Source organism: Hermetia illucens, chromosome 4, assembly GCF_905115235.1.
Source record: "Hermetia illucens chromosome 4, iHerIll2.2.curated.20191125, whole genome shotgun sequence".
Taxonomy (NCBI): domain Eukaryota; kingdom Metazoa; phylum Arthropoda; class Insecta; order Diptera; family Stratiomyidae; genus Hermetia; species Hermetia illucens.
In genome coordinates this window covers 49430910-49458502 of record NC_051852.1, presented here as the reverse complement: position 1 = coordinate 49458502, position 27593 = coordinate 49430910, and the positions used below count along the sequence as shown (strand labels likewise).

Below are 27593 nucleotides of genomic sequence, written 5' to 3'. Positions count from 1 at the left end.
TTTTTTCCGACCCATCAAGGCCTACCCCGCCACGGAGAGCACCGGTGGTGGCAACTGTCAATCGAATTGACAACATTCCAAATAAATTTCAAATGTTGTTAACCCTGCTGCGCTACACCCTCACTAGCGCTATAACAAATTCCCTTTTGTCCGGGGTATAATACGTTGAACTTCGAACTATGTTGTTGCATAATTGTAATGCTCCTTAATCTAGACCAGCATAATGCAGTCAGAAGCTTGTTAAAAACCGTCTCTCAGGTTAAAAGAGGGGTACTCTCCAGAGTCCACCATCTTACTACGCTTACGCCCAGAACGTCTAACTTATATCTCAGTTTCCGCTCGAGTTGGAGAAAACGATCATTCTGGGAACCCTTGGCACCATTGTCGAGTTGCGTGCGCACTTTCCAAAAAACGAATCATAATCCGTTTTCGATAGCCAAAGACTTCCGGCGTGAGATTAACCGATATCTGAGGCATTGTTGACGTTTCGGTAGCAGTAGCCGAGACATTTCTATCCCTTTTAGTCGCATTTTACGACAAGCAGGAAAGGCTTTCCATGTATTCTTAAGTCTCAACTCACAGAATTGAAAGCGTAGCTTGAAAAGTTATCAGGGCATCCATCGGTAGATCGCTTCAGTGCTCATGCTCACTTTATTGCCAAAAGGCGGCTTGAAGTGGTGTTATTATTCGGTTTATATTGGCCTCCTTATCCGTTCCGACATTCATCTAGGCTGCCGGCGTTCAGTCTGGAAATATCCTCGTTTGTTTGTGGTTTTCTTTATGCGCAAGCCAAGTACTTCCATTGAGCTTTTCGTGCGACACTGCTAGTTAGATGATCTGCAGTTCGTTTTCGTTGTTATGAACTCTGGTGTATTGTCTGAAGGTCAGGTTACTTTTCTGTGACTGACTGGGAATTGTCTGAATAATTGCCCTTTTCAATGAAACCTCTGTCTGTCCGGCGCATTTCTTGTAACGCAATTAGTCGTATTTTGAGACAGGGTATCGGATAACTTCAGATAAAGCGCATTCTGTGTGAAAATGAGCAAACCGTTAGTCCTATCTTGCTGCCGGATCCGTCGTTGCATTTCCAATCCAGTACATGGCTTCTCCTTTTCCTAGCTATGTTGATTGCTGGACTTCATTCAGTGTGTCTAATTCAGGGATATTAGCTTCTTCCAATTTGGACTGCTACCGGTTCTTCTTTCGAGTATTTCCATAACTTTTGATGTGTGATTCGCTTTGGCCAGAAAATGTTGTCTATAATTGGTAAAGAGTTTTTGGCGAATGTTTGTTATGGTCTTCTTAGTGACCCATGTCATTGTGCTAACCAATGACGTTGACACTTGTTTTGAACAAACGAAGTTACGTGTTGTTTGTTATCATCAAGGACGCCATCATAACTAATTTCAGCTGATTGTTTACGTCGATATCGATTTTCTCAACTCTTGTGGAAATGTTGCCCATTGTTAATGGGGTCGAGTTTCGTTTTAGTTTTCCTCATATATATTTTCAGCCCAGCACCTTATGCACGTATGTCGAAGGACTCTAAGCTCCTTCGTATATTGTATGTCATGCAGGTGCGATAGTAGCAATGGTGTGGGTGGCAAAGTGGCCATTTGATTCCTCTCAGTTGTTCAGTGATTAGCGGTCAAAAAATATGTTCAATCAGAAGAGTTTGTTCAAGTCGCCGTTATGTAGTGCAATTAGATTCGTCTCTATGTAAAGTGCCTAAATTTGACGTATCATCTTCTTTCGTATTGTTTTCGCTGGTAGAGCCGGCCATATTGCGTCGTGATTAAGCGTGTGGAATGCTCATTTGCAAATGTGATTACAGTTTCCTGTAGATCCTTCTCCTTCGAGGTAAAGAGACATTCAAATATAAAAACTGTGGTAATAATAAGTTTATTTCTGTCAAAATTGGCTTATTGAAAAATAAATCAATGTAAACGCTGTCAGCTCGAGGCATCTACATATCAATCAACTACATACACTTGCTAACTCCTACTCCTCCATGTTAGTCATTACTTTTAGGGCGCTCTTGTTATTATGGGGACGCCCCCACGACTTAGTGAAAGAGTTTGCAGTTTGCGCTAGACGCTAACCACGTCTATGCGCCATCGCGATGGTTTATTGAAATGCGTTGCAGCTTCCTCCAGGATTTCCCGAGAAGCTTGCTCTCCTCCACTGTTCTGGTGCGACATGTGTCTGTGAGTCGACCCACTCGTTGGCTATCTTGTGATAATGCATTCCACTGCATGACGCTGCCAGCTTGGCATACCTCGTACAGAGATCAAAACTACAAACATTGTCCCAAAATGAACCTCGCACGATTTTGAGGTGGTCACTATAATAAGATCCAGACCAAAAACCATCCTGATCTCCATCAATTCCGGGTTAGCTATTATCTTTCCTATTCTTTTTCGGAGTCTTAACGATCCTTCTCTTCTTCCACTCTCTGAGAAAGATTTCAGATTTCGGCAATTTCTGTACAAGTGGAAGTAGCAGCTCTACAGAAACTACGATGAACACTTTTCCGGGAAGACCACCAACCCCAGCGATTTTGCTTAATTTGAACACATTAACAGCAAAGATGATTTCATTTTTATTTGAAGAAGCAATTTGTATCCGCATGTTACAGCGACTAGCCATCCGCGAGAGGTTGGACTTTACCAGGCGTCATACGGTTGAGAGCTATGCATCATGGCCTCATACGACAACTTGCAAGTCCTTTGGTGATGCTGCATATGGTTGTGAACTCGCTATTATTTGCGACAGCTTCTGCTTCCCTGATCAACGCAATAATATTTTTTTCTTGTGACGACGCAAACTATGCTAAACTTCTAGAGATTTGCCGCGGTGTCGCAGCTCAAACCTATCACGCTCACCACCATTCACAGCGATCGACAGAGCCTTCGATCCGTTACGTTGATCAAACGGCCTCCACGATTCCGCAGTCAATCAGATTTTGTGATGACCCTTCGTAACGTAGCCGACAACTTAAATAGCGTCTGAGAGAAAAGCATTTTTAATAGTGGTTCAATGCTCACCAACATTCTCAGATGGACTATAGATAGTGATTGTGATTGGTTAAACAAGTCGTGAACCGAAAGCTGGACGCTTCAGGTATGAAAGGTTTTGTGTTTCCGTATGAGGGGAATGTTGGGAGCATGACAATCTGGCTTGCACATAGTTAAAGATTCAATTGCGCACTATTTTCAAGAGCTATTTACACAATTAATTTGATCTGGAGAGTATAGTCAACTTCATACGCTTCACACTCGGAGTCCAAAATTATCAGCAAATGCGAAGGAGTTCACTTAAAACAGATGTGTGTGTGTGTACAAGGTGTGGGGGAAGGCAAAGCCTCTGAGGACTCAGACTTTAGTAGACCATTGTACTCGATTCCCCCGTCTAACGGAATATCCCGGATTCGTTCGCAGGATTTCCGTTAGTGGGTGTGATACTACACGCTGCAGTTTGAGCACATCAGCACCAAAAATCAGATGTCTGATACGTCTGCAGGCGGGACACTCGCATAGGAAATGCTCCGTGAACCAGCGCTTCCTCATTACAGGATGGACACGTATCATCTTGAGGAATCCCTATTCTGAACATATGCCAGCCAGAATGCCTACAATACTCCTCCAGATCTTTCTACTTTTCGACAGGATAAACTTTGCAGTATATTTGTTTAGTTCTGACAGCAAGAAATGGGCAAGGTTCTTGACACATGACGGCATAACTGGAAAGACCGAGGAACTCGAAAGAGCCGTTCGGAAAAGGCGCTTTGATATCTGCGCTCTGCAAGAAACCCGACGGTCTGGTGCCAAAAGCTGCGACATAAAACGCGAACGCGGTGCCATCTTAGGAGGTTTCCGTGATGCTACTAAAGAAGTCGAACGATTTGATGATCGGCTGATGAAGCTCACCATTATATAAGCCGATTGAACTAGTCACTTCTTCACTGCATACGCACCACAGACAGCTGGACCTGATGCCGAGAAAGATGCCTTCTGGAAACTTCTCGATGAAAAGGCTTGCAACGTGCCTGCTGATGACTACATCATCGTTGGCGGTGACCTTAATGGTCATGTGGGCGAAAAGACAGACGATAACGGGTGCCATGGGGGAAAAGGGTTTCGAACTCCCAATGAGGGTGGCGAGCGTATACTTCATTTTGCGGACACTCATGGTCTTGTACTCAGGAATACATGGTTCAACGAACGATTGTCTCATCTTCCTACATTTTATAGCAGAAACAGTAAAACGCAAATCGACTATATTCTCATAAGACGCCGAAATTTTATCACCGTCACTGATTGCAAAGCTGTTCCCTGTGAGAGAATCGCACCTCAGCATCGGCCAATGATTGTCGTCCTGCGAATTAAGCCACCAATAAAGCCGCGTGAGGAACGCACTGGCCCGCCACGCATTAAAATGGTAGCGATTTCGTGAGAAGAAAGAAGAAATGATCTCATTTACGCGATTACCAACCATTACGAATGCGGCAGAATCGTGGAACCAAATTAAAGATATTATCCACAAAACGGCCTCTGCAACCCTCGGCATCACCAAGCCAGGTAAGCGGTACATAAACCGAGATACTTGGCTTTAGAATGACGATGTTAAAATGAAGGTCCGTGAAAAGAAACGCCTACCAAACGCTGGTCAATTGGCAAATTTATAAGAATATCAACCGGGGAGCAAAAAAAGCGATCGTTGTGACCCGAGCGGCCCATTACAAAAATTTTTACGATTAACTGGATACTCGGGATGGCGAGAGAGACCTGTTTCGACTTGCCAAAAATCGTTGCGTTAATGACAAGAACAGTACTTTGCTTACCAATCGTCGAGCTGCGACGGATAGATGGCGAGACTATTTTGAGCAGATTTCAACTGAAGAATTTGTTCATCCTCCAATTTCATAATCATTGCCAATATTTGGAGCAATTCCACCTGTCAGCGCAGCTGAAGTCGAGGAGGCAATAAAAAGAATGAAATCGGGGAAAACAACACGACCTGACGACATCACATCTGAGCTCTGGAAAACGAGGAGCTGGGACCCAAACTGTGGTTCAGTGAATTTTTTAATCGGGTTATTCAAGAAGGCAGAACACTAGTCACAATATGGAAAAAGAAAGGTTGGGAGGAAAAGAAGGGAGTTGTTGTTAGTTCAGGGAACTCCTTACCATCCGATCCCTCCGCCGGTCCCGTTCAATCTTCTTCGCAATAAGAAGAGCCCGAACATAATGTGCAATACGATTCCAACTGCCAGCGTTCTTCAGCATCTCTCTGACAATGTTGTCTGGTGAAAGGTCCCCTGTGTCTGCATAAAGCTGTTGATGAAAGCCGTACCGCAGAACACACAATCAGGAGATCACGCCTTCCCGATCCTGTGCAGATAAGGCTGAAAACCTCCATGCCCACTTAGAAGTTGGGTAAAGAAGTAATCAATCTCACCGTGCGTTCTATTCAAACATGGGTCTAATTTGTCGATGAGCCGCGCAGTCACAGCCGATTCGGAGACGGTGTGATAACCAGACGCCACTCGCAAAGCTCCCCGCCTCTGCACTTGAGCAAGGCGTTTACGATGCACCTCCTTGTCAAGGGCATCAGCCCATAACTCCGCGCCATAGAGCAAAACCGACTGCGTTGCTCCCATAATGCGACTTCCCTTGTTGATATGGGGCCCTCGACATTCGCCATTAGCAGACTCAAGCCCGCGACTCCAGCTGCAGCCCTGTTCGCTGCTTCTTTGATTTGCTCGAAGAAACTCATCTTCGAGTCGGTATTTGACCGCTGGTTTTGACTCTATAGTCAACTCGCCGATCGATATGGGACGCAGGGTCGGGATTCTCCTTCTGGTCAAGTTGACTATTTCGGTTTTTTCCAACGCAAAGCTGAAACGATGAGCAGTCATCCATCCGCTTACCCGTCGCATCAATACGCGAAGTCTGTTTTGCGCCTGTTCAACAGTGCATCCGGCGACAAGTGCCGCAACGTCGTCTGCATAACCAACCAGGTGCGACTCTTCGGGCATATCGAGTCTCAGCAGACTATTTTAGGAAGCGTTCCAGAGGTCTGGCCCTAGAATGGATCCCTGTGCTACTCCCGACGTGATTTCCATCCTTCTTCGATCCTCTAGCGTTTCATAGAGATAGCTTGGCACGTGAAATGAGTTTTCTAGTGTGGCTAGCATATCTGTCCATCTTACGGAATTGAAGGCAGTTCTGACATCAAGCGTTATCAGGAACACTATCCATTGAGATCGGTGGCTGCGTGCCTCGGCTCGACGAACCGCATCTACGACCTCCATAACAGCATCCACTGTGCAACTGCCGTGCGGATAAGTCCCCGGCAGCGCGGATTGCTTCAGTGACTCTACCCCTCATGAGCTTCTCGAGCACTTTTCCGTCCGTGTCAAGCATACACAGCGGTCAGTATGCAGACGAGAGCTCCGGGTCTCCTTTACCCTTACTGATCAACGCGAGTCTGGCCATTTTCCAGTGAGAAGGAAAAATGTCCACCTTCAAGCAAATGTTGAAAACTTCAAGCAGCAATTCTGGCCGTGGGCAGAATACCAGTTTGTAAACTTCCTCCGGAATGCCATCGAGGCCTGGCGCCTTCCTGTTTTCCATAGTGAGAACCGCTTCTTCCAGCTTTCTCATTGTGAAAAAGGAGCAATCCTCGACGCTTTCCGCGCTATTTAAATCAACCCGTATAGGGTGTCTGGGGAACAATGCCCACACAATCTGGTCGGTACTTAGTATGTAGGGCTTCCGCAGAGCTCCAATTTCTAGGTGACAAGCTTATAGCTAAGTTCCCACGGGGCCTCATTCACCTCGTTAACAAGGTTCTGCCAGCCGCGAGCTGTGCTTTTATTTATAGCGCTGCGGAGTCTCCTTTTTGCTGGTCTATACTGTGCCTTTATGGCACATGCCCCCTCGTTGGCGTGAAAACGTTGTGCCAAACGGCGGAGCTTATAACACTCCCTCCGTAGGTCGGCAATTTCTGCCGTCCACCAGTACATAGAAGGCTTGTCGCGTCTGGGGCCCCTCCGAGGCATGGAAGCGACACGCCATCGTTATCAGGTTCATCACTGAATTTACGACGGTGTCAGCTGCGACCCTGCCACCCCCCGGAGTGTGCGCCATCGCGCCCCTGCCTGCTCCAAGAGTTTCGACGTACTTCACCCTCGCGACATTCCACAGGCGGGGGGAGCCTCGCGTTGGTGCTCGCCGGGAAGTAGCGTCAACCACTTCGAACGCGATGTACTAGTGATCACTTACCGAGAAGCCTTCTAGGACTTGCCACCCGTGCACCGATGATGGCAGAGATTCCGACGCAAAAGTGATGTCAGGAATGCTTCCTTCACAGCCTGGGCGCCGAAATCTTGACATGGATCCGGTGTTTAAAACTACGAGCCCGGTTCTCGCCGCCATTTCCAGAATCCGTTTCCCTCTGGAGTCTGACTGAGGCATGGGGAATGGGTCAAGAGCCCTGGCATTAAAATCATCGTCTACAAGGATTCGCCCTCCGTGCTCGAAACGGCGTCCTCCAAAGCATCAAGCCGGTGCCGAAAGTCCGGCATCGTCTCGTTCGGCGTCAGGTAAACTCTAAAAAACGATATCCCTAAACACCGTATCCAGACAAACCCGTTCCCCTGGCCTTCGGCAAGAACCCGAAGTCGAATGTCGTCCCGAACCCAGATGGCAGCGGTGAACGGTAAGTCCAGATGCCATGAGGGCGGATCTTTGTTTCGATATTGCTCGCTAATCAGCACTAGATCAGCATTTACTTCCGCAGCCAACTGTGCTAGCAACTGGTGAGCGGTTGCACTCCGGTGCATGTTAATTTGCAAAATGCGGATCATGCCGTTCGTACGTTAGCCCTCTCCAATTCCACCCTAAAGATCGGACACCGTCCCGAGCCCGCAGTGTGTGCGAAGCTCTCACCAGACGCGTCACGATCCCTGCAGAGAACGCAACTCTCGCTTTCATTGAAGGTCTTCGCTTGATAACCAACTTGGCCGCATCTCCGGCATGCTATCTTCCTGTCCGGACCCTTGCAAGCTACTGACGTGTGTCCATAATCCAGACATCTGTAGCACTTGGCGGGGACTATCCGCATTCGCACCCTGCATACTACCCATCCGATTTTGATTCTCCCGCTGTTGAGAAGTTTCCTCGCATATTGCTCCGGAACTTCCACCACGGCGAACTTTTGGCCTCGAACATTTACAGAGGTGATACATACCCGGACATTGGCTACCTCTGGACATTCACGCTTTAGCGCGGAGTCTACTTCGATCTTTTCTGTGAGGCAGTCAAGATCCCGGATTTCTAGAGAGCATATGGGCTCTAGGCTGGAAACAAGAGCCTTCTCCCCCAATAACCCCTTGACCGCTTCACAGAACGTACTCTTGTTAGTCGTCTTTGGGCCCAGTTCGATGAGAACTCCGCCACTCCTCGTTTTTTATATGGGAGACACCTCTGCTCCGTTGTCTTCGGGTTTCATCCTGTAGCGGATTTCACTAAGGACTTCCGCAAATATCTTGCCTTGCGTCGGCTTAATGTCCTTCTTCGCTTCCTCGTCTTTTCTGCTCCTGGTTTTTGGTTGGCAGCCTCCTTGTCTTTGGACACACGTGTCTCTGGCGGCGGAGTCAGTGCTTTTCTCTTCTTCTTTTTTTGGGCCCTGGAAACTACCTCGATAAAGTCTCCTTCGGGCAAACCATCCTCTTTGCGCTTTTCCCTTCACGCACTCACGCTTTTTGCATACGGGGGATGATATTAGAGTTGAAAAGATCGATGCTATGCAGTTATTATATATCATTCACTATCCGTGTCTCATGGATGAACGATTCTTCTGTCGCTTAATCTTATCTAAATCACCATTCCGTCAAGAAAATTTGTTACCATTTGTTTACGTTACGGTTAAACCAGACGCGATTATCTAACTGTGTTTGCATTACAACTTTGATATTTTAATTCTCGGCTTCTTGAGATTATTTTTAGAAAAATAATACTTTTCAGAAATATTCTTTCTAAAATCACGGTAAATAATGCCCTTTTGAATATCGGCCTTTACTTTGCTGCATGCTTTGCTAAGCTTGATATCAGGACTGTTCACAAGGGCGGGGTGAAGGAAGAAGTCTAGGTTTCAACCTAGCCGTAGTGTCGCTTGATTGACGATTTCAATAAAATAGTAAATAATAAGTTCACTGAAGAAGAGTTCGAATTCTCTCCCTCCTCTCCCTTCGGAAATTTTTGCCCATGGGCCTGCGTATATTATGATTTTATTATAATAAAATTAAATTTAGGATTATACTCACATATATGCTAGCAGGTGCCAAACTTTCCGTTGAAAAGGTCAAACTTGTCTACTTTTGGATTGTTAAATACACATTTCTTTGGCTCAATGGTCAAAAGAAGACACAAACCACAAAAATTAAGACTATTTCAAGAAAACTATTTTAAAACAATGGAAACAATGAGCCAACTAATCCACTCCGTACACTACATTTACCACTCGCTATCGACCTCAATCAAGAAATGAATATATTATTCGAAAAGTCTTAGCTCCAGATAAAGACGTTTCAGATAATTTGGAATCGTTATCGTTATCATTATATTCAACTAAACAAACTCTCGAAATGGTACTCCTTTCAACTCTGGACAAATAAACATCTGAGTTGTCGCCTTGTTAGATTGGATTCTCATATGGAATTGTTTAGAATGAGATGCGACTGGAATTTAAGATTTGTATGCTTGCAAGCTGAGCTCCATGAGAGGGAAACGAAAGTGATTTACGAAAACTATTAAATTTCAATGTAATCTGAAGAGACTGGAGAATATCTTTAAGGATTAAGGAATGTCCCAGTTTTTTAGTTTCAAGATCCATAGTTGCACATAGATTGAAAAAGAACAATCTTAGATTATGGAAAATAAGTTACTAAACTCAAACGGGATGAAGATGGGTCTCCCTCCTTATATACTTCAGTCCCACATACGTCCCCTCGGAAACTGTCTTCTCATGATTTCGTAGCCTATAGCAGTTCACTACTGTACTAAAAGTGTCCAAAACATGAATACAGAAGTAACAGATATTGAGCTTTCAAGTGGTAAGAAGTAACAGCCTTCGAAACCAGCCGCGAATTTGAACAATCAATTCATGGCCCCGGCACGTATTTTGGAGGCCTCACCGGATTTATACTCCCCCACGGAGAAATTTCTAGAAGATATGCTCTTCACATCAATGGAAAGCTTGTACTTAGTGTTTACGTCACAGCCAGTCAGAAAGGAGAGTACATCAGCTGACATAATGGAAGAAACTGGGTACCCAGCTACGACCTGCCCCGTGGAAGTGTAGCTTAAATCTACCAGAAACGGAAGACAGAAGGGAAAAAATCAAGGCCAAATCGATATACCGAAACGGACTTCATCATGGCGAAGGTTCTCAACCGACATCGGCCCTTGGTCCACTACCAGATTGGATATATCCTCCCCCGATGCAAGAATTAAGGAATGTGGTAGTGTATACGGAGTAAAATCGGCTTGAGCTTTTAATAGGGTGTGATGCCAATCCTCAACATATTTGTTGGGGAGCAGCAGTAAAAGTGCCATCCTAGAGGAGAGAAGCTATTTGATTTCAGTACTTCAACAGTATTATGGCTGCGAACCTTAGGTATGCATCAATAGGCACCGGACTAAAGAGAAGTGAATAGACTACATTCAGTTGGGAGGAAATTTTCTTTCACAGCTGTTGGCCCACGGACCCTGTTCTGGGCTAGCACTCAAATTTGCAAAAAGATAACCGACTTGTGGTTTCGTTCAGGACAGAGGCAATTCGTCAGACGCTGTACTTTATTGCCATAAAGTTCATTGAACTTGCCCATTCCGTTTTCTTGGGATCCCGTCTCTGGTGCAGCATCAGCAGATGGCAGATTCAGGACTCACTCAAAATCCTGAGGAAGCATTCAAATCGGTCTCAACTGGCTTGATTCTGAATTCACTAGGCGCTCTCTATATAATTCATATTCTTGTAGCTTTTATACATTTTATATATACGGGGGCAAACACCCGGTGACCACCTCACTTCATAGCCTCTGCCTTGGACAATATCGCAAGTCGTCTGTGTTTATTAACAAAATGCAGTAACTAAAGACTCCTTTGGTGATAAAAACTTAATTGGAAATTCTAAATCACAAAGACTCAGAAAATCAGATGGAACTTGACAGAAGTAAGAGGAAGATAATTATCAGTTCTTATACACTTTGCAAAAGAAATCGTAACCCTGTGAGAATGAGGTTGTAAAAAAGCAAGAGTTGCTATACTATCCACTGAGGATTTCGAAGCAACAATCGGTATCCGGTCTAGGCCTGCCTTAATAAGAAACTCCAGCCACCCCGATTTCGTGCCGAAGTCCACCAATTCGATATCCCTGTTTGGCGTCCTGACCTACGCCATCGCTCCATCTTAGGCAGGGTCTACCTCGTCTTCTTTTTCTACCATAGTTATTGCCCTTATAGACTTTCCGGGCTCGATCATCCTCAACCATACGGATTAGGTGACCCGCCCACAGCAACCTGTTGAGCGGGATTTCATCCACAGCCAGACGGTCGTGATATCGCTCATAGGTTTCGTCATTGTGTAGACTACGGAATCGTCCATCCTCATGTAGGAAGCCAACAATTTTTCGGAAGTTTCTTCTCTCGAACGCGACCAAGAGTTCGTAGTTTTTTTTTTGCTAAGAACAGGTCTTCGTGGAATACATAAAGACTGGCAAGATCATAGTTTTGTACAGTAAGAGCTTTGACTCTATGTTGATACGTTTTTGTAAGCTGAAATAGGCTCTGTTGGCTGACAACAACCGTGCGCGGATTTCATCGTCAAGCAGGCACTTGGAATAGATTTATTTATCCAGCTGTGCTAAAGGAGGGTATAGAGTACCTAGACCGGTCTCTAGGAAATATATTTGCAGAATATCTTGGTCTGGGCTACGTGCCAACTTTTTGACAGAAAGTTAAGGTAGTCTTCATACAAATCCTCGGAAAAATGGCTTTTCAACCCCAAAAAACCAAGCCAAACCATTCTCGCTAAAATGTCTGGAGGGACTGGTTGAGCATCACATTCGTCAAAAATCAGGTCGCACCCGCCAAATAAAACCAACCTGGTTGCCAACGTGAAAAGTCCTGTAAGTCTTATATTCATTCCTTGGTTGGAAAATTGAGGAAGCAACTGTGAAAGGCGGGTACGCGATGGATGTGTTTGTAGACATCAAAAGGGCTTTCCAAAATTTGATGATGCTGCCGGAGAAAATTGTGTTGATTAAACTTAAGTTAAATGGATCTATACTATTCTAACAGAGGGACTGTTCTGTGCTAATGTAAATGTTCGCAACCTAACAACAGAAGAAACGAAAGGCTGTCACCAGGGGAAGTATTACCCCTGCTTCTATGGAGTATGTTGATCGATTCACTACTATGCGAACTGCCAATACATTTGTGCTAGCTAATGGTTGAAATCTAAAAATGGTTCTGATATGGGCTTCCAGTAAACCCAAATTAAATCACGATAATTTATTTACAAACAGAGATGAGAACTCTCTGAAAAAATTAAATATATGATTTAAGCGCTATTCAGGTGAACCTTTGCTTCGACATGGACACTTAGACCTTATATCTGGATATATGTATGTTGCTATCATTAGGCCATTTCTGGGACTAACCAGAAAAATTAGTGACTTCTACATCATTGGTTCAATAACAGCAAATAGAAACGAAAAGTGGGCCTTCCCGTGGGGTAATATATGTACATTGGTGTTTCAGGCTGAAGTATATGCATATCTTGAGAGTAATAGCCTAAGAGATTCAAGAATAGGTGCATTGCCATCTGCAGTGATAGTCAGGCACAAACATGATCCAGGAATGTAGAAATCGTTTGAATTTTATACATACATACATTCAACGGTGAAACTACTCTGGGTATCCGCTTATTATAGTGTAGAGGGAAATGAGCAAAGGAGGGTGCAATCTTTCCCATGTCGAGCAGGCGCCTGGGAATTCTTCTGTCGTCCATACGCTTCACATGGCTGGAAGCTTTTGAATTTCTACATGGATAGCGGCATTTGATTCGTCGTATAATAGGTAAAACTCCCTGTCCTATCTCATTCATCATCTGCCTTCAACCCTCACTAGGCCTAAGATTCTCCTAAGGACTCGACTTGTTTTTTTGCTGTCAGCTTAGTTCATCCACACCTCACTTCGATAACACAATCAAAACTTTATATATTGTGAACTTTCCATTTCCGGTTGTTTTTGACAGCACTTTATAACATGTACACCAAAACAACATTTTTCTGTAATTATGGCATAACAGTTTGTCGCCTTTCTTAAGGTTTTTGTGTAAAACAAAACTTGATAAAAATCGATTCCTTATTTGTCTGTGTTATCTTGTCTATCTTTTTTTTGATGGGGTAGAAGTCTTTAAAGGATAGTGGCTTCGACACTGTATGGTATTTTGCCCACTAAAACCAACTCACCTGTCTCATGAAATCTTTCTTTTATATGCTCTCTTGATCTCCCCCCCCCCTTCCGCAGTTTTCTCTGGATAGATTCGACCCTGCAAGTCATGTTATATTTCCAACGACTCCTTGATGAAAGGGACTGACTCTTTCCTAACGTTATTGCCATCTATTTACAGATTTTTCACTTTCGGATTGGAAGTGATGGTTTGATTCCTAACTTCAATGCGGGCGTAATTTCTGTCCCAGGGCTTGATGATGACGGCCTCTCTAACCAAGTCCAAACAGCATTGATTGTTACGCATGAGTATAACACAGCATCTTCTAGTTGCTTTCGATTTGAAAAGCTTCTTTGGCTCTCAACAACGGAAACCAACCTTTTATAGATTACCCATAGTGTTCAAAAGCCATATGTACGGGTTTATAGAAGGATGGTTTACCTAGTGTTTTTCCAGTTATAGACCCAATATCAGCTTCTGCTATGCTACAGAAAATACCCCCCTTAGACATGCATACAAACAACTCAGTGAACAAGTCGCGTAGGAGCCTTATTCGACATACCGTCTACACTCAGCACTTTATTGTCGCTGGGGATCTCCAGCAGCTCCTCTTTGATTGCTGCAGGAGTTCTCGTCACATCCAAAGTCGCTGGACGTTACCAATATCCCTCTCTTGCTGGACAATTTTTAGGAGGATGGGACGCGTAAATTGTGAAAATGAGCGGCCTCTAAATTGTCCCACCGCAATTCTTTAAACGCTGCACGGGTTTACGTCCACATTCGATTAGAGCTCCTTCAAACAATCCTCTCTGCTCCGCTGGACAGCCAGCTAACGATTTTGTGGCCTTCCTTATAGACGTGCTCTTTTTGCTCCTGATTGATCCTACCTATCCCTCTATGAGCCGCTCGTCAGCCTCGGTGGCAGGCTGATCGAAGGCTTTCGAGTTCATTATTCCACCAATAGTTGCGTCTTTTACTGGGTAATGTACACCTCCTAGGTCTACACGAATCGCATGCTTTGATGATCCATTGCGTCATATGGAGAGCTCTTTCCGTCAAGACGTCTGCCTTAGTAGGTTCGGCTAGCCACATTTGCTCAAGCAATAGTTTTGTAGACAAGCCTGTTTCTTGTCTGGTTGCACGTGGTCAGGTCATTACAGCTCCCGTAGTTTGATTATTTTGGAAATTTCAAGGCTGTCAAATATTTAATACAAGTCATGGTTGTATCTGATTCAACATTGGTTGTCGTCTCATTTAGCTCCTATTATTCTCATCAAAACCCTCCTCTCGAAGGTTTTCCCAAAGTTTGTGTTAGGGTCCATGTTTTACATTCGTAGCACACGTCGTCTTATTATCGATTTGTATATTAGGAGCTTTGGTTTCCTGTATAAGTCTCTGTTTGTGAGCTGAATTCGATGCTTCATTTCGTCCAATTCATTTTCATCTTTGGTTAGTTATGCACCCAACCATGTAAAGTTGCCTACATTTTCCAAGTTGTACTCATCAATCCTGCCTAGTAGGCGTCATTTTTCTCGTTTGTGTCATCATTTTCGTTCCCCTTCGTTAATGTGAAACACCGCACGATGATGTTTATATCGTCCGTCGCATTTGCGACGAATTGACAGGTTTTATAGAGCACTGTGCCTTTTGTGTCAATCGGCAAGTTTTGTATAACCTACTCCACTGCCAAATTGAACAGTAAAGATGCCAACCTACCTCCTTGCTTTAAACCGACATTTATCTCAAACACATCTGTCAGGCTTTTATTGATTCTGACCTACATTGTTGAGTAAGATAGTGTTAGGACATCCAAAGTAGTGAGATGCCTTTGTAATTTGTCAATTTATCATCTTTTTTTGTAGATAGAGCATATGACACTTTTTGATCACTGGGGAATTTACTCTTGGTTTCAGACTCAGAGGCCCAATTTATGGATAGTTTTCATGATCCATGGGCCGCAGGATTTGATAGGTTCAGCGGGGATGTCATATATGCCCGGCGCTTTGTTAATTTTTTAACATTTGATGGCTGACTCTATTTCTTTCAATGTTGGCTGTGGTATGATATCAGTTCTGATATCAGTTCAAATAGAATTAATAATAGTATATTAAAATAATTTTTGATAATTGACTGTAAAACTTCCCTTAAGTTAGTAGTAAAATTATGATGAGGCTATAAAGCATGATGACAACAAGTTTGGTGGAAATCGCACTATTACTAACAACGTTATAGCAGATCAAAGTTGTTGTTTCAGTGCAAATTCTAAAACTTTGAATGTCAGGATCACGCTAATGTGAATATTCTTTTTCTTTAGCCTTTGTCCCGTTCATATATCGAAGACGCTTGTCTCGCAATTTTTCCATGATCGGGGCAACCTGACATGTCACGCCACTAGTCCGACGCAACATTTTCGTCTCCATTACCGCAAGACACCATTCATTCTTTTTTATAGTCGGCCAACACTCAGAGCCATAGAGGGCGACAGGGCGGACGACATTGCAGTAAATGTTAGATTTTAGAAGTTCGTTGATATGTCGATCATAAAGAACGCCAGTTTTGGAACGCCACTTCATCCAGGTTGTGTCAATAGGTGAGGCAATTTCATAAAGTAGCTCTTCATTGGCTGGTAGCATTGGGCCGAGATATTTAGATTACTCAATTCTGGGTAAGTCACTTCCGTTGACAGTGATTGTGCCTATTTCATGGGGATCGGTCGTCAAAAATTCAGTTTTATTCAGATTCAATTTGAGACCGTGTTGATTGAGGCGATCATTCCATTTCTGGACAAATTGCTCGAGATCATTTTTACTTTTAAAATATAGAAAAACATCATCTACCTAAAACAGCGTATAAGACGCAGGACATCGGATGTCCCATCTGACAGTGTCTATAACAAGGACAAAGAAGAGTGGTGAGAGGGCGCTTCCTTGATGAACACCGACGGAGATACGAAGCGGTTATGATACATCCGCCACAGGTGGAATTGCTCCAAATGTCGGCAATACTTGCGGAAGTGTAGGATGAACAAATTTTTCCGTTGAAATCCGCTCGAAATATTCTCGCCATCTATCCATCGCGGCGCGTCGATCATACTGTTCTTGTCATTAACGCAACAGAAGTGTTCGCTATCCTGTGTGCGTTGGTGTCGGCTTTCAGCAAGTCGATACAAATCTCTCTCACCATCCTAATCGTAAAATTTGTGTAATGTACAGCGATCGCTTTCTTTGCTTTTCGGTCAGCATTCTTAAAAATTTTGCCAATTGGCCAGCGTTTTATGGTTGAGAAATTTGTGGTAGAGGCGTTTCTTTTCATGGACCTTTATTTCAACGTCTTGATTCTGAAGCCAAAAATCTCGGTTGATGAACCGCTTACCAAGGGTTACATATGCCGCTTTGTGGATCGTGTCTTTAATTTGGTTCGACGATTTTTTCACATTCATAATGGCTGGTAATCACGTGATATCATTTCTTCTTTCGTCTCACATGCGTTTCTCAAGCTGTTTTATCAGTGGCTTGATTCGCAAGACGGCAATCAGCGGCCGATATTGAGGTGCGTCTTATGAGAATACAGTCGATTTGCCTTTTACTGTCTCCACTATAAAATGTAGAAAGATGAGACAATCGTTTGATGAGCCATGTATTCACAATTACAAGGTCACAAGTGTCGACTATACACTCGCTAACCTCATTGCGCGCTCCGAACCCTTTTCCCTCATGGTACTTGTTACCGTCTGCCTTTTCACTCACATGATCAATAAGGTCGCCTGCAATGACGACATAGTCATTAGCAGGCACGGTCTTTGCATCGAGAAGGCATCTTTCTCGACATCAGGTTGACCTGTCTGTGGTGCGTACGCGAAGTGAAGAAGTCAACAATGCGATTAGCTTATGTAATGCTGAGCTTCATCAGCCGATCATCCAATCGTTCGACTTCTTTAATGGCATTACGGGAACTCTCTGAGATGGCAATGCCAACAACGTATTGAGTTGGTGGGCTACCAAAATAGAGAAGTTCAAAGCCATTTTTACAATGCTCCCACTCTATATCACAGCTTTTGCTTGTAGAGCGCAGATACCAATGTTCCTTTTCCGTTCTTGATTTGCTCGGATTAATTTACTTACGTCCTGGCGTCGCTCTTCGCGTCAAGAACCCTTGCCCATTTCTCGACTGCGGTGAACGCCCTAGTCCGCGGCTTATAACTCAACATGGTCATTTTCTTGGTCGGCCTATTGCGGAACCTGCCACCTAAAGAGATTAGATAGGGTTTAGCATAGTGCAATAACTCCAACTATTTATCACTACCCTGCTCTTTTATTTTACTGAGGATAGTAAAAAGTACGTAGTCTGAAACCCTCCTCCTTTACCTGGGCGTGGGACCAGCTATGTAAATAACTTGACGCTAAAGTACTAGGTAGGTCTGTCACATTGTTGGAGTGGCAAGTTTCGGTTTTTCCTGGGGACTTTTCTCCTACTGCGACCTATTATAGACGACCCTAATGGCTCTCACTATGTATGTGATGATTTGGTGGGTTTGCTCTTGATAAATTTGGAAGCTCAAGGGTCTGTTCTTTAAAATCTTAGCCGGGTTACTTCTTTTAAAGACTCCTTTACCTTTAGCGTGTCCGGATAGCTGAGTGGTTAGAGCACAAGGCTGTCGTACGGAAGGTCGCGGTTCAAATCTCGCTGGCGACAGTGGGATTTGTATCGTGATTTGACGTCGGATACCAGTCGACTCAGCTGTGAATGAGTACCTGAGTCAAATCAGGGTAATAATCTCGGGCGAGCGCAATGCTGACCACATTGCCTCCTACAGTCTACTGTAGTGTACCGTTACGGTCTTGAATGAAGTGCTCTAACACACTTCAAGGCCCTGATCCAATATGGATTGTTGTGCCAACGATTATTATTATTATTTACCTTTAGCATTTATTGAGCTTCCCCGAGCTTTATATTTTGCCTTTATAGGAATTAGCGGCGGTCTAAGATTTGAAGAGCTGCTCCTGAATGGGCTGTCCGTTCCTCTGCCTGCCTGTCTGTCCACTTGTCTGTCATACCCAAATTACTCGAAAACAATACGCAATACCCAATTACTTGAAAACAATTAAATTTGGGAAGGATACGTTACTGTTTTGCTCAATTGTAAAGAGCTCTGACACAGCAGAAAGGTGAAATAATATTTATGTCTATACGTGTCATGGATCGCCGCATTTGCGTAATATTGTTTTCATCTATATATAGTGCTACAACATGCTTAAATAAAGGGTAATAAAAAGCAAAATCCTTTTTAGGAGGCAGTCAATATCGCTTATGTCTCATTTACACAAACTTTTCACAAATATATAAAAGATAGTCTTTTTGCCTTTTTCACCTAGTAGCCGCGGGACTAAAATGGTGAAGGCTTACGAGCTGTGCCAAGTCAAGGAGAATTTGGCCAGCTTATAACATAGCCCGATCATGTGAGCTCCTGTGCCAGACGCATGCAAATGCATTCAAGATTACGGCGGTCTGCGCGGGGCACTGGCCCATAGGGGACCATGCCGCTAAGCTCGGTATACCCTACAGCTCGCGTTGCCGGAGCTGCGGAGAAGGAAGGGAAACCCTCATGCACTTTCTCTGCGATTGCCCAGCTCTGGCGAGAGGCCGTCTGCAGACACTGGGTAAACCATTCTTTGGGGACTTCAGAGAGATTTCTAGCTACAGGGTGGGAGAGGTACTTTCTTTCGGCTGGACTCTGCCTCCCTGCTCCCATAACAACAGTCACGGTCTTAGGAGTTTGTGGCATCAAAACGGCGCACCAAAGCGCTAATTGGGCTCCTCGGAGCAGCCACTGACATCTACCCCACCTACCCCCCTAGTCTTTTTGCATTAACATTTTTGGTAAGTTCTCAATGGAATTTCAGAACTATCAAATTCATTATTACCCGGACTATCAAATTCTTGCTATATTTTCTTCAACAATTTGGTTTCGAGTTAAAGTTGACCGGCAAGTTAATGAATAACAGTATACCGGCTTTTTTATTTACATTTATTTATTGATTACCAGGTGCCGCACTTTCTGATCATCTTGAGAAAGTTGTCTCAAACTTGTTTTTCATGGTTCTATCGCGTTGGAGTTCAAGAGCGGTAAAGCTCGTTTATTCCCGCTGCATTTCCGTAATAAAAAATTAAGCTATATTTCTTAATCTATTATACTTCCATGTGCACATCTCTACCAAATATATCATATGTTCTTGGAGGTGTCAAGAATACGGAAGTTTTCGAACTGGTTGAACCGCTTGATGACCTTAAACCGAGTTATATCAATGATTTAAAGATACTACAAATTTCTCGAACAGTGTGATTAGTTGCTTCTATCTTATCACATGTGAATTTGGAAACAGATAACAATTTGGATTCAGGTTTGGTATTTGTTAATTTTTCCACCTGCTCGGTGGGGACCCATAGCGTCGGTGGTGTAATGGTCAGCATAGTTGCCTTCCAAGCAGTTGATCCGGGTTCGATTCCCGGCCGACGCACATCTTTTGCCAGTAGTTGATGTTGGTAAATATAATAATAATTTGCAAATCATCCTGGATGCAAATTTGTTATATACTTTTGTACATAATAGTATCCTGGAGTGGCAAAATATGCGTCGGCCGGGAATCGAACCCGGATCAACTGCTTGGAAGGCAACTATGCTGACCATTACACCACCGACGCCACATATTTTCAGGATGGGAGCGATCATCTCGATTTCAACTATGATTACTTTCCCCATTACTATTCTCTCATCATATGAACTCGGTAAGACTAGATTAGATAGTCTCCACCAGCATCCAGCATCAGTTACTTGAGAGCATGATAGACTTTCAAATGCACAGACAATGCGAACGAGAAAAGATCACTCAACCATTCAAGTCTCTTATTATTTTATGCCGTTTATTCCTCTACTATCTTAACAAGGTCTAGCTGTGAAATGTGGCAGCACAACTGAAATATTTAATAGTAAAAAACGACACTCCTCACTTTTATTATTAGAAATGAGTTAGAGACGATCAACAGATGAAAAAATCTGAAAATAATTTGTCATCACGATCAGATTCGATCAAATTCGCACTCGTATCAGATACTTCGATGCATTCCCTTCAAGATTCTTTAACATGGTGGAAGTGAAGCGTGGATTCTACTTCTTTTTAGACATGGTAATCTTGGTTCATCTACCTGCACTTGTTAGGAGATTTTTAGGAAGTTTATTAAAGAATTAGGTAATTGGGAGCATTTGTGTCTTTTGTCTTCTTGTATTGTTGTATTTTGCCTTCGAAGTCAATTTTAGGAGAAATTTTGACATTTTCTGGTTGCTATATTTCGAAGTTGATATTGACAACAAAATCATTCAATTGCTTCAAACTTCTACAACTTCTGTTAGGTAATTCGTCAATCATCTTGGGATAATGCATTTCTTACAATGCAGGGCAGGCAATAGAATTGTCGCCCTTTCTTGAAGTGTGATCTGTTCGTTCCTTTTATTCAAAATCTCTACCGGTATCAGGCCCGTATGCTCAAGGTACTCTATGATAGGTTTTTGGCATTGAGACAGTTTCATGTCCTAACTTTAGACATAACAACGAAGGCGGATTTTCCAGTGTTAATGCATCGAACGTCATCAAGTTTGTTGCCGTAGTCGCCAAAAACAATGTTTCCTAGATATACAAATTCATCAACGCCTTCAATCCTTTGTCCACTCATGCGAATAGGAAGAGTGCGATGACCAGTCACATTAGATACCGTGGTTTTGTTGGTGTTTTGTTCCCAATCCACAACATATCCTGAACCTAAACCAAATACCTCACATATTTTACATTCATGCGGAACCTGACCTTTTACGCCATCATAAATCACCCTAATAACAGTTATTATTTTCTCATCTCACTATCAATTAAACGATGCTGAATGCTGGTGAAGACTATCTAATCTAGTCTTCTCGAATTAATATGTGGCGAGGGAGCAGTAATAGATGTTTTTATAGGAAAAGTAGTAATAGCTGAAATCGAGACGTACGCTACCAGCCGGATAATATATAGCGTCGGTGGTGTAATGGTCAGCATAGTTGCCTTCCAAGCAGTTGATCCGGGTTCGATTCCCGGCCGACGCATATTTTGCCACTCCAGGATACTATTATGTATAAAAGTACATATATAACAAGTGATCTGAAAGGTGTTGATGTGGCCCATACAAGAGGATCCAGAACGGGAACCAATCTGCTCTTCGTCGATAAAGACTTCGAGGTGTTCTTTGATGTGAGCGAGGCTGATTTTAGTCATTATCTTCGCAGCGATTATCACACTTAAGACAGGCATCCTTTTTCGAAATTTTCACTGGCATCCCTTTCTTCCACGCGCTAGGAGAAATTTCATCATCAACGGCGCAACAACCGGTATCCGGTCTAGGCCTGCCTTAATAAGGAACTCCAGACATCCCGGTTTTGCGCCGAAGTCCACCAATTCGATATCCCTAAAGCTGTCTGGCGTCCTGACCTACGCCATCGCTCCATCTTAGGCAGGGTCTGCCTCGTCTTCTTTTTCTACCATAGATATTGCCCTTATAGAGTTTCCGGGCGGGATCATCCTCATCCATACGGATTAAATGACCCGCCCACCGTAACCTATTAAGCCGGATTTTATCCACAACCGGACGGTCATGGTATCGCTCATAGATTTCGTCATTGTGTAGGCTACGGAATCGTCCATCCTCATGTAGGGGGCCAAAAATTCTTCGAAGGATTCTTCTCTCGAACGCGGCCAAGAGTTCGCAATTTTTCTTGCTAAGAACCCAAGTTTCCGAGGAATACATGAGGACTGGCAAGATCATAGTCTTGTACAGTAAGAGCTTTGACCCTATGGTGAGACGTTTCGAGCGGAACAGCCTTTGGCTCTGTTGGCTGACAACAACCGTGCGCGTATTTCATCATCGTAGCTGTTATCGGTTGTGATTTTCGACCCTAGATAGGAGAAATTATCAACGGTCTCAAAGTTGTATTCTCCTATCCTTATTCTTCTTCGTGTTTGACCAGGGCGGTTTGATGTTGTTGGTTGGTTGGTTTTCGGTGCTGATGTTGCCACCATATATTTTGTCTTGCCTTCATTGATGTGCAGCCCAAGATCTCGCGCCACCTGCTCGATCTGGATGAAGGCAGTTTGTACGTCTTGGGTGGTTCTTCCCATGATGTCGATATCGTCAGCATAGGCCAGCAGTTGGGTGGACTTAAAGAGGATCGTACTCCTACCGCTACCTATTTACCTCAGCATCACGGATCACTTTCTCGAGGGCCAAGTTAAAGAGGACACATGATAGGACATCCCCTTGTCGTAGACCGTTGTTGATGTCGAATGGTCTTGAGAGTGATCCAGCTGCTTTTATCTGGCCTCGCACATTGGTCAGGGTCAGCCTCTTAAGTCTGATTAGTTTTGTCGGGATACCGAATTCTCTCATGGCCGTGTACAGTTTTACCCTGGCTATGCTATCATAGGCGGTTTTAAAGTCGATGAACAGATGGTGCAACTGTTGTCCATATTCCAACAGTTTTTCCATCGCTTGCCGCAGAGAGAAAATCTGATCTGTTGCTGATTTGCCTGGAGTGAAGCCTCTTTAGTATGGACCAATAATGTTCTGGGCGTATGGGGCTATCCGGCCTAGCAAGATAGTGGAGAATATCTTATAGATGGTACTCAGCAACGTGATACCTCTATAATTGCTGCTCTGTGTGATATCTCCCTTTTTTATGTATGAGACAGATAATGCCTCGTTGCCAATCGTCAGGCATTGATTCGGTGTACCATACCTTGAGCATCAGTTGATGAACCACTTGGTGTAACTGGTCGCCTCCATATTTAACCAATTTGGCTGTAATTCCATCGGCTCCTGGCGACTTATGATTTTTTAGCCGATGAATTGCACGGACTGTTTCTCCTATACTTGGTGGTGGCAGTATTTGTCCGTCGTCTTCAGTTGGTGGGACCTCCAACTCGCCGATGTTCTGGTTGTTCAGTAGCTCATCAAAGTACTCAACCCATCGCTCCAATATTCCCATTCTGTCGGAAATCAGATTTCCCTCTTTGTCTCGGCAGGATGAACATCGAGGTGTGTAAGGCTTCATGCTGCTGACTTGTTGGTAAAGCTTCCGCGCCTGGTGCGGTTGCTCCCTGTACTTTTCGAGATCACAGATCTGTTGGCTCTCGCAGGCTTCCTTTTTCCGTCTGTGAACTTGCTTCTCCACTCGACGGAGTTCGTGATAAGTCTCTGTCCGTGCCCGCGTTCTTTGAGCATGCAACATCACTCGGTATGCGGCATTCTTCCGTTTCGTTGCTAGCTTACATTCATCGTCAAACTAGCCGTTCCGACTCCTTTTGCGGCTGGGGCCAAGTATGTTTATGGCCGTATCAATGATAACATTCTTCAGGTGGTTATGAAGCTCATTTGTTGATGCTTCATCTCCAGGTCCTCTGTTGACTGCGGTTATTGCGGCGTCCATTTCTCTCTTATAGGTGTCGCGGAGGGCTGTGTTGTGGATGGCTTCAGTGTTAACTCTCACCTGATGGTCAGAGGGGATTTTAGGTGGTGTTGTTATTCGAGCTCGGACCACCATGCCAACGAGATAGTGATCCGAGTCTATGTTGGCCCCCATATATGTTCTGGCATTCATCAAGGCTGAGAGGTGGCAATCAACACGTGGTCAATTTAGTTGAAGGTGGTCTGGAGAGGGCAATGTATGTTTGTGGACCGCTTTCCGCGCAAACCAGGTACTTCCAACAACCATTTCGTGTGACACTGCTAGTTGAATAATCCGCAGTCCGTTATCATTTGTATTTTGGTGTAAGCTATGGGAGCGAACGTACCGCCTGAATACGGGCTCCGTTCCTACTTGACTGTTGTGTTCCCCAGGTATGCTTTTGATATCGCCTATCCCAGGCTTCGAGGGTTCATTCTACTGCCTCGTAGGAGGTATCCTTCTCCTACTCTGCAGTCTCCTCTGTAGGAGCCTGAACAATAGTGTGGCTTATATTTCTAAATTTACCTCGCAAGCGCAGAGTGCATTGCCGTTCGCTTATGTTTTCAAAGCCGATAACAGCAAGTTTCATTTTTTGGCTGACTAAGAAACCTACTTCGAGCACATGGTTTGGTACAATTTGTCTCGTTTTTAGGCGCGGGAGACTCGCCTTCATCCTTCTCCGTTTGCACCTTTTTGTTAAGAAAGAGCTCCCAGCGGTCACCACGTGGAGGTGGAGATAGAGTTTGATAGTAGAGCTGTCCGCTAGTCCAGCGATCAATGGCGCTTTTAATCCCTTCCGCTGATTGATCTGCTTCCATGATTCCGTAGTCAGTCAGGTCTTGTGACACCCCTTTGTAACGTGGCCGATAGCCTCAATGGCGCAAGATAATTCTTCCACTGTCGAACGAAGGCTTCTGATCGCAATGTGGTCTGTGTCTGATTGCTCGTAGGTTGCCGCTCGGTGCTATCTAACTGACCTTATAAAAGGGTGTGTGCTCGAAAAATTTGCCACCAATGACGATACATTGAAAATCGCAGGAACCAATACTTAATGTCTCATTATCGAGGAGAAGAATCGAAATTTACGGGATGCTAGTCCATAATTTTCTACCCCTTTTAGTCGGCTTCTACGACAAGCAGGGACCACTTCGAACGAATTCCTGCTGACTCAATCCGCTACAAAAGATCAATAAAATTAAACTGGACAATTTACGAAGTGGGGTAGTCAGCTTAGATCCTCGAGAATACATGATTCTCTTTTGCTTGGTACGAAACATGTTATTTTTGTTCGTGACTTTTTTATATCCTTTAGTTTTAAAGAGATTTCTTGTTCCTTGCGAGAGAGTTTTGCCAGAAATATGGACTTATAATCGTTAAGCCGATGCTGTTTGATTCAAATTTTTTTTCTCGGAAGTTATTAGTTCCTTATCATGAGTTACATATCTAGGTACATAATTTCAGTGCTTGTCTAAACGCGGTGTACATTTTAGATTGTTTTCATGCATCTCATTCACCTGTGAGGAATTGTAATATCTCCTATCTGGCATGTCCTTTCGTAAGGATAGAGAAATTCTCAGTCGATGCATATAAACATGGACAGATACGCATCTTTCAGTTGCCGAGGATGAATCACAGGAGATATATGAACGTATTGGAGAAAATCAGGCCATGGATTGAATGGATTTCCGAGCAAAACTCTCAAACTCGCTACTAAGGCCAGACCCAACTGTTTTTTAGCACTTTTCAATCATACATGGTGGAAGGTAGATTTGGTTTTACTATCCAAATTCCAAAAACTATCCAGCATTTAGTTTTCATATCGCCATATTTGCCGACCAAAACAACATTTTTAATATCCAGATGTGTCAACGCGGTTGTCTTGGTGCGGAATTCCTAGAGACGTGAGTTAAAACTATAAATTTAACATGTAGGATGCCTCGTCAAAAATTTAGTGAAATTATATTTGATCTCCACTTGGCATAGGTCCGCCAAGTGCGCTATCTTTACCAAAATTTAGATTAAGGTCTCTTCTTTTCATCTCTTTATCAAAGATAGTGGAGATTTGGAGTTTCCGCTACATATGCCCGTCATTCATTTCCCAATACGTCAATCGGTATCATTCCCGAGATAACGAGTGCTGCATCATTCGAAGCGATCCTTTAGGTGATAGCCGCAGACATACAAGGCTGCCATTTATCCTTTGGTGTTGTGCAACGCGGACTTCCTGAGATGCCGGTACTCATCCTCTACTCTTCTGCGTCAAGTGCTCTTGGCGACCCATTCATCGACCATTTTGAGAGAGAACGCTCCTCCTTAATGTCTATCTACTGCCGCTTTCACTTTCTGATCACTTTTTCGATGGGTTACTAGCTTCCGCTTTGGACATCGAATTCCTCTGAAATTTTACCTACATTTTGCACAATAATATATATGGTTGTCATTTACCTCTTGATAAGATCTAACGCGTCAGCCAAACCGTTCTCCGAAATGCGCTCCCCCACGGTTTCCTGAAATGTTTGCACTCCTTCTCAACTGTTCTCCGCCAAGTCGCCTTAGGACGACCCACTCGTCGATCATCCTGGGAGAGTGGGTTCCATTGCATAATGTAGCCCGCAATGCAATTGTCGCCTCTTCTTAATGTGTGACCTATCCAATGCCACTTCCGATGGTACGACGTAGACAGGTGTTAAAAAAGACTTAGAGCCTTTAAATAACAGTGGAGTCCACTTTCAATGTGCTACTCCCATATAGCAACACAGAGAGAATACTAGCACAAAACAGTCTCAACTTATCTGAGTGTAATTACGCGGCGCTTCTAGCGATTAATTATTTGAAATAATAAAACTTATTTTTCCTTTTCGTCGTCGTCGGAAAAACCGCGCTTGCTAGATATAAAAATTGATCGATGCCTTTGATGGTCTGCCCTCTATTGCAAATAGGAAAAATAAGATGATCCATGGGCCTGAGAACGTTGGTTTCATTAGTGTTTTTCTTCAGTCCCACTTTACTTGCCTCTCTTTCCAAATACAGACCCAGCGTGAGAGAGCAATTAGATTTCATCAGCGTAGTCGAAATATTTAAGGAAAGATGTCATCGTCCAATGAATTCCTTCACGTCCTCCGGAAACGGCAGCATGTAGAACGTCGTCAATAACAATAACAACGGACTCCGCCTTGGATCTGGAGTAACTTGAGTTGCAGCGATAAATAACAGTGCGGGGAAACCATCAAGCCCAGTGGTTTTGTTTCATTTGAGTGCACTGATGACCGAAGTGATTTCTATTCTGTGTCAAGGAACAGTCCATATCCGCATGTTACGGTGACTAGCCATTTCATCCACAAGAGGCGGAACCTAACCAGATGTAATGCGGTTAAGAACCGTGGTGAAGTGTTCTTTTCACCTCTTCAGTTAACGTCTTTCACAAGACTATCGATAGATTTGCGACCACGTGCAAGCTCTTTCGTGATGCGGTATACATTTCTGAAATCATTGCGATTTGCGACATCCTCCGCGCTGACCAGCGCAATAGCAAATTCTCTCTGGTGACA

At 43.8% G+C, this 27593-nt stretch overlaps 1 protein-coding gene and 3 non-coding genes across 5 annotated transcripts in view; 2 read left to right on the top strand and 2 right to left on the bottom strand.

The window, feature by feature from the left end:
• The window catches only part of LOC119653724 (transport and Golgi organization protein 2), a 28311-nt gene extending 18756 nt beyond the window's left edge, over window positions 1-9555 (bottom strand). For both annotated transcript variants that reach the window (XM_038058630.1, XM_038058629.1), the window contains exon 1: window positions 9332-9555. The gene's annotated coding sequence lies outside the window, so the exon portion shown is untranslated. The remainder of the gene's footprint in view (window positions 1-9331) is intronic.
• Window positions 9556-19963: 10408 nt separating this feature from the next.
• Trnag-ucc lies at window positions 19964-20035 on the top strand. Its single transcript has one exon. It is a non-coding gene; the product is annotated as a tRNA-Gly (tRNA).
• A 112-nt stretch (window positions 20036-20147) lies between these two features.
• On the bottom strand, window positions 20148-20219 carry Trnag-ucc. The gene has a single exon. It is a non-coding gene; the product is annotated as a tRNA-Gly (tRNA).
• Window positions 20220-21579: 1360 nt separating this feature from the next.
• Trnag-ucc lies at window positions 21580-21651 on the top strand. The gene has a single exon. It is a non-coding gene; the product is annotated as a tRNA-Gly (tRNA).
• Window positions 21652-27593: the final 5942 nt, after the last annotated feature.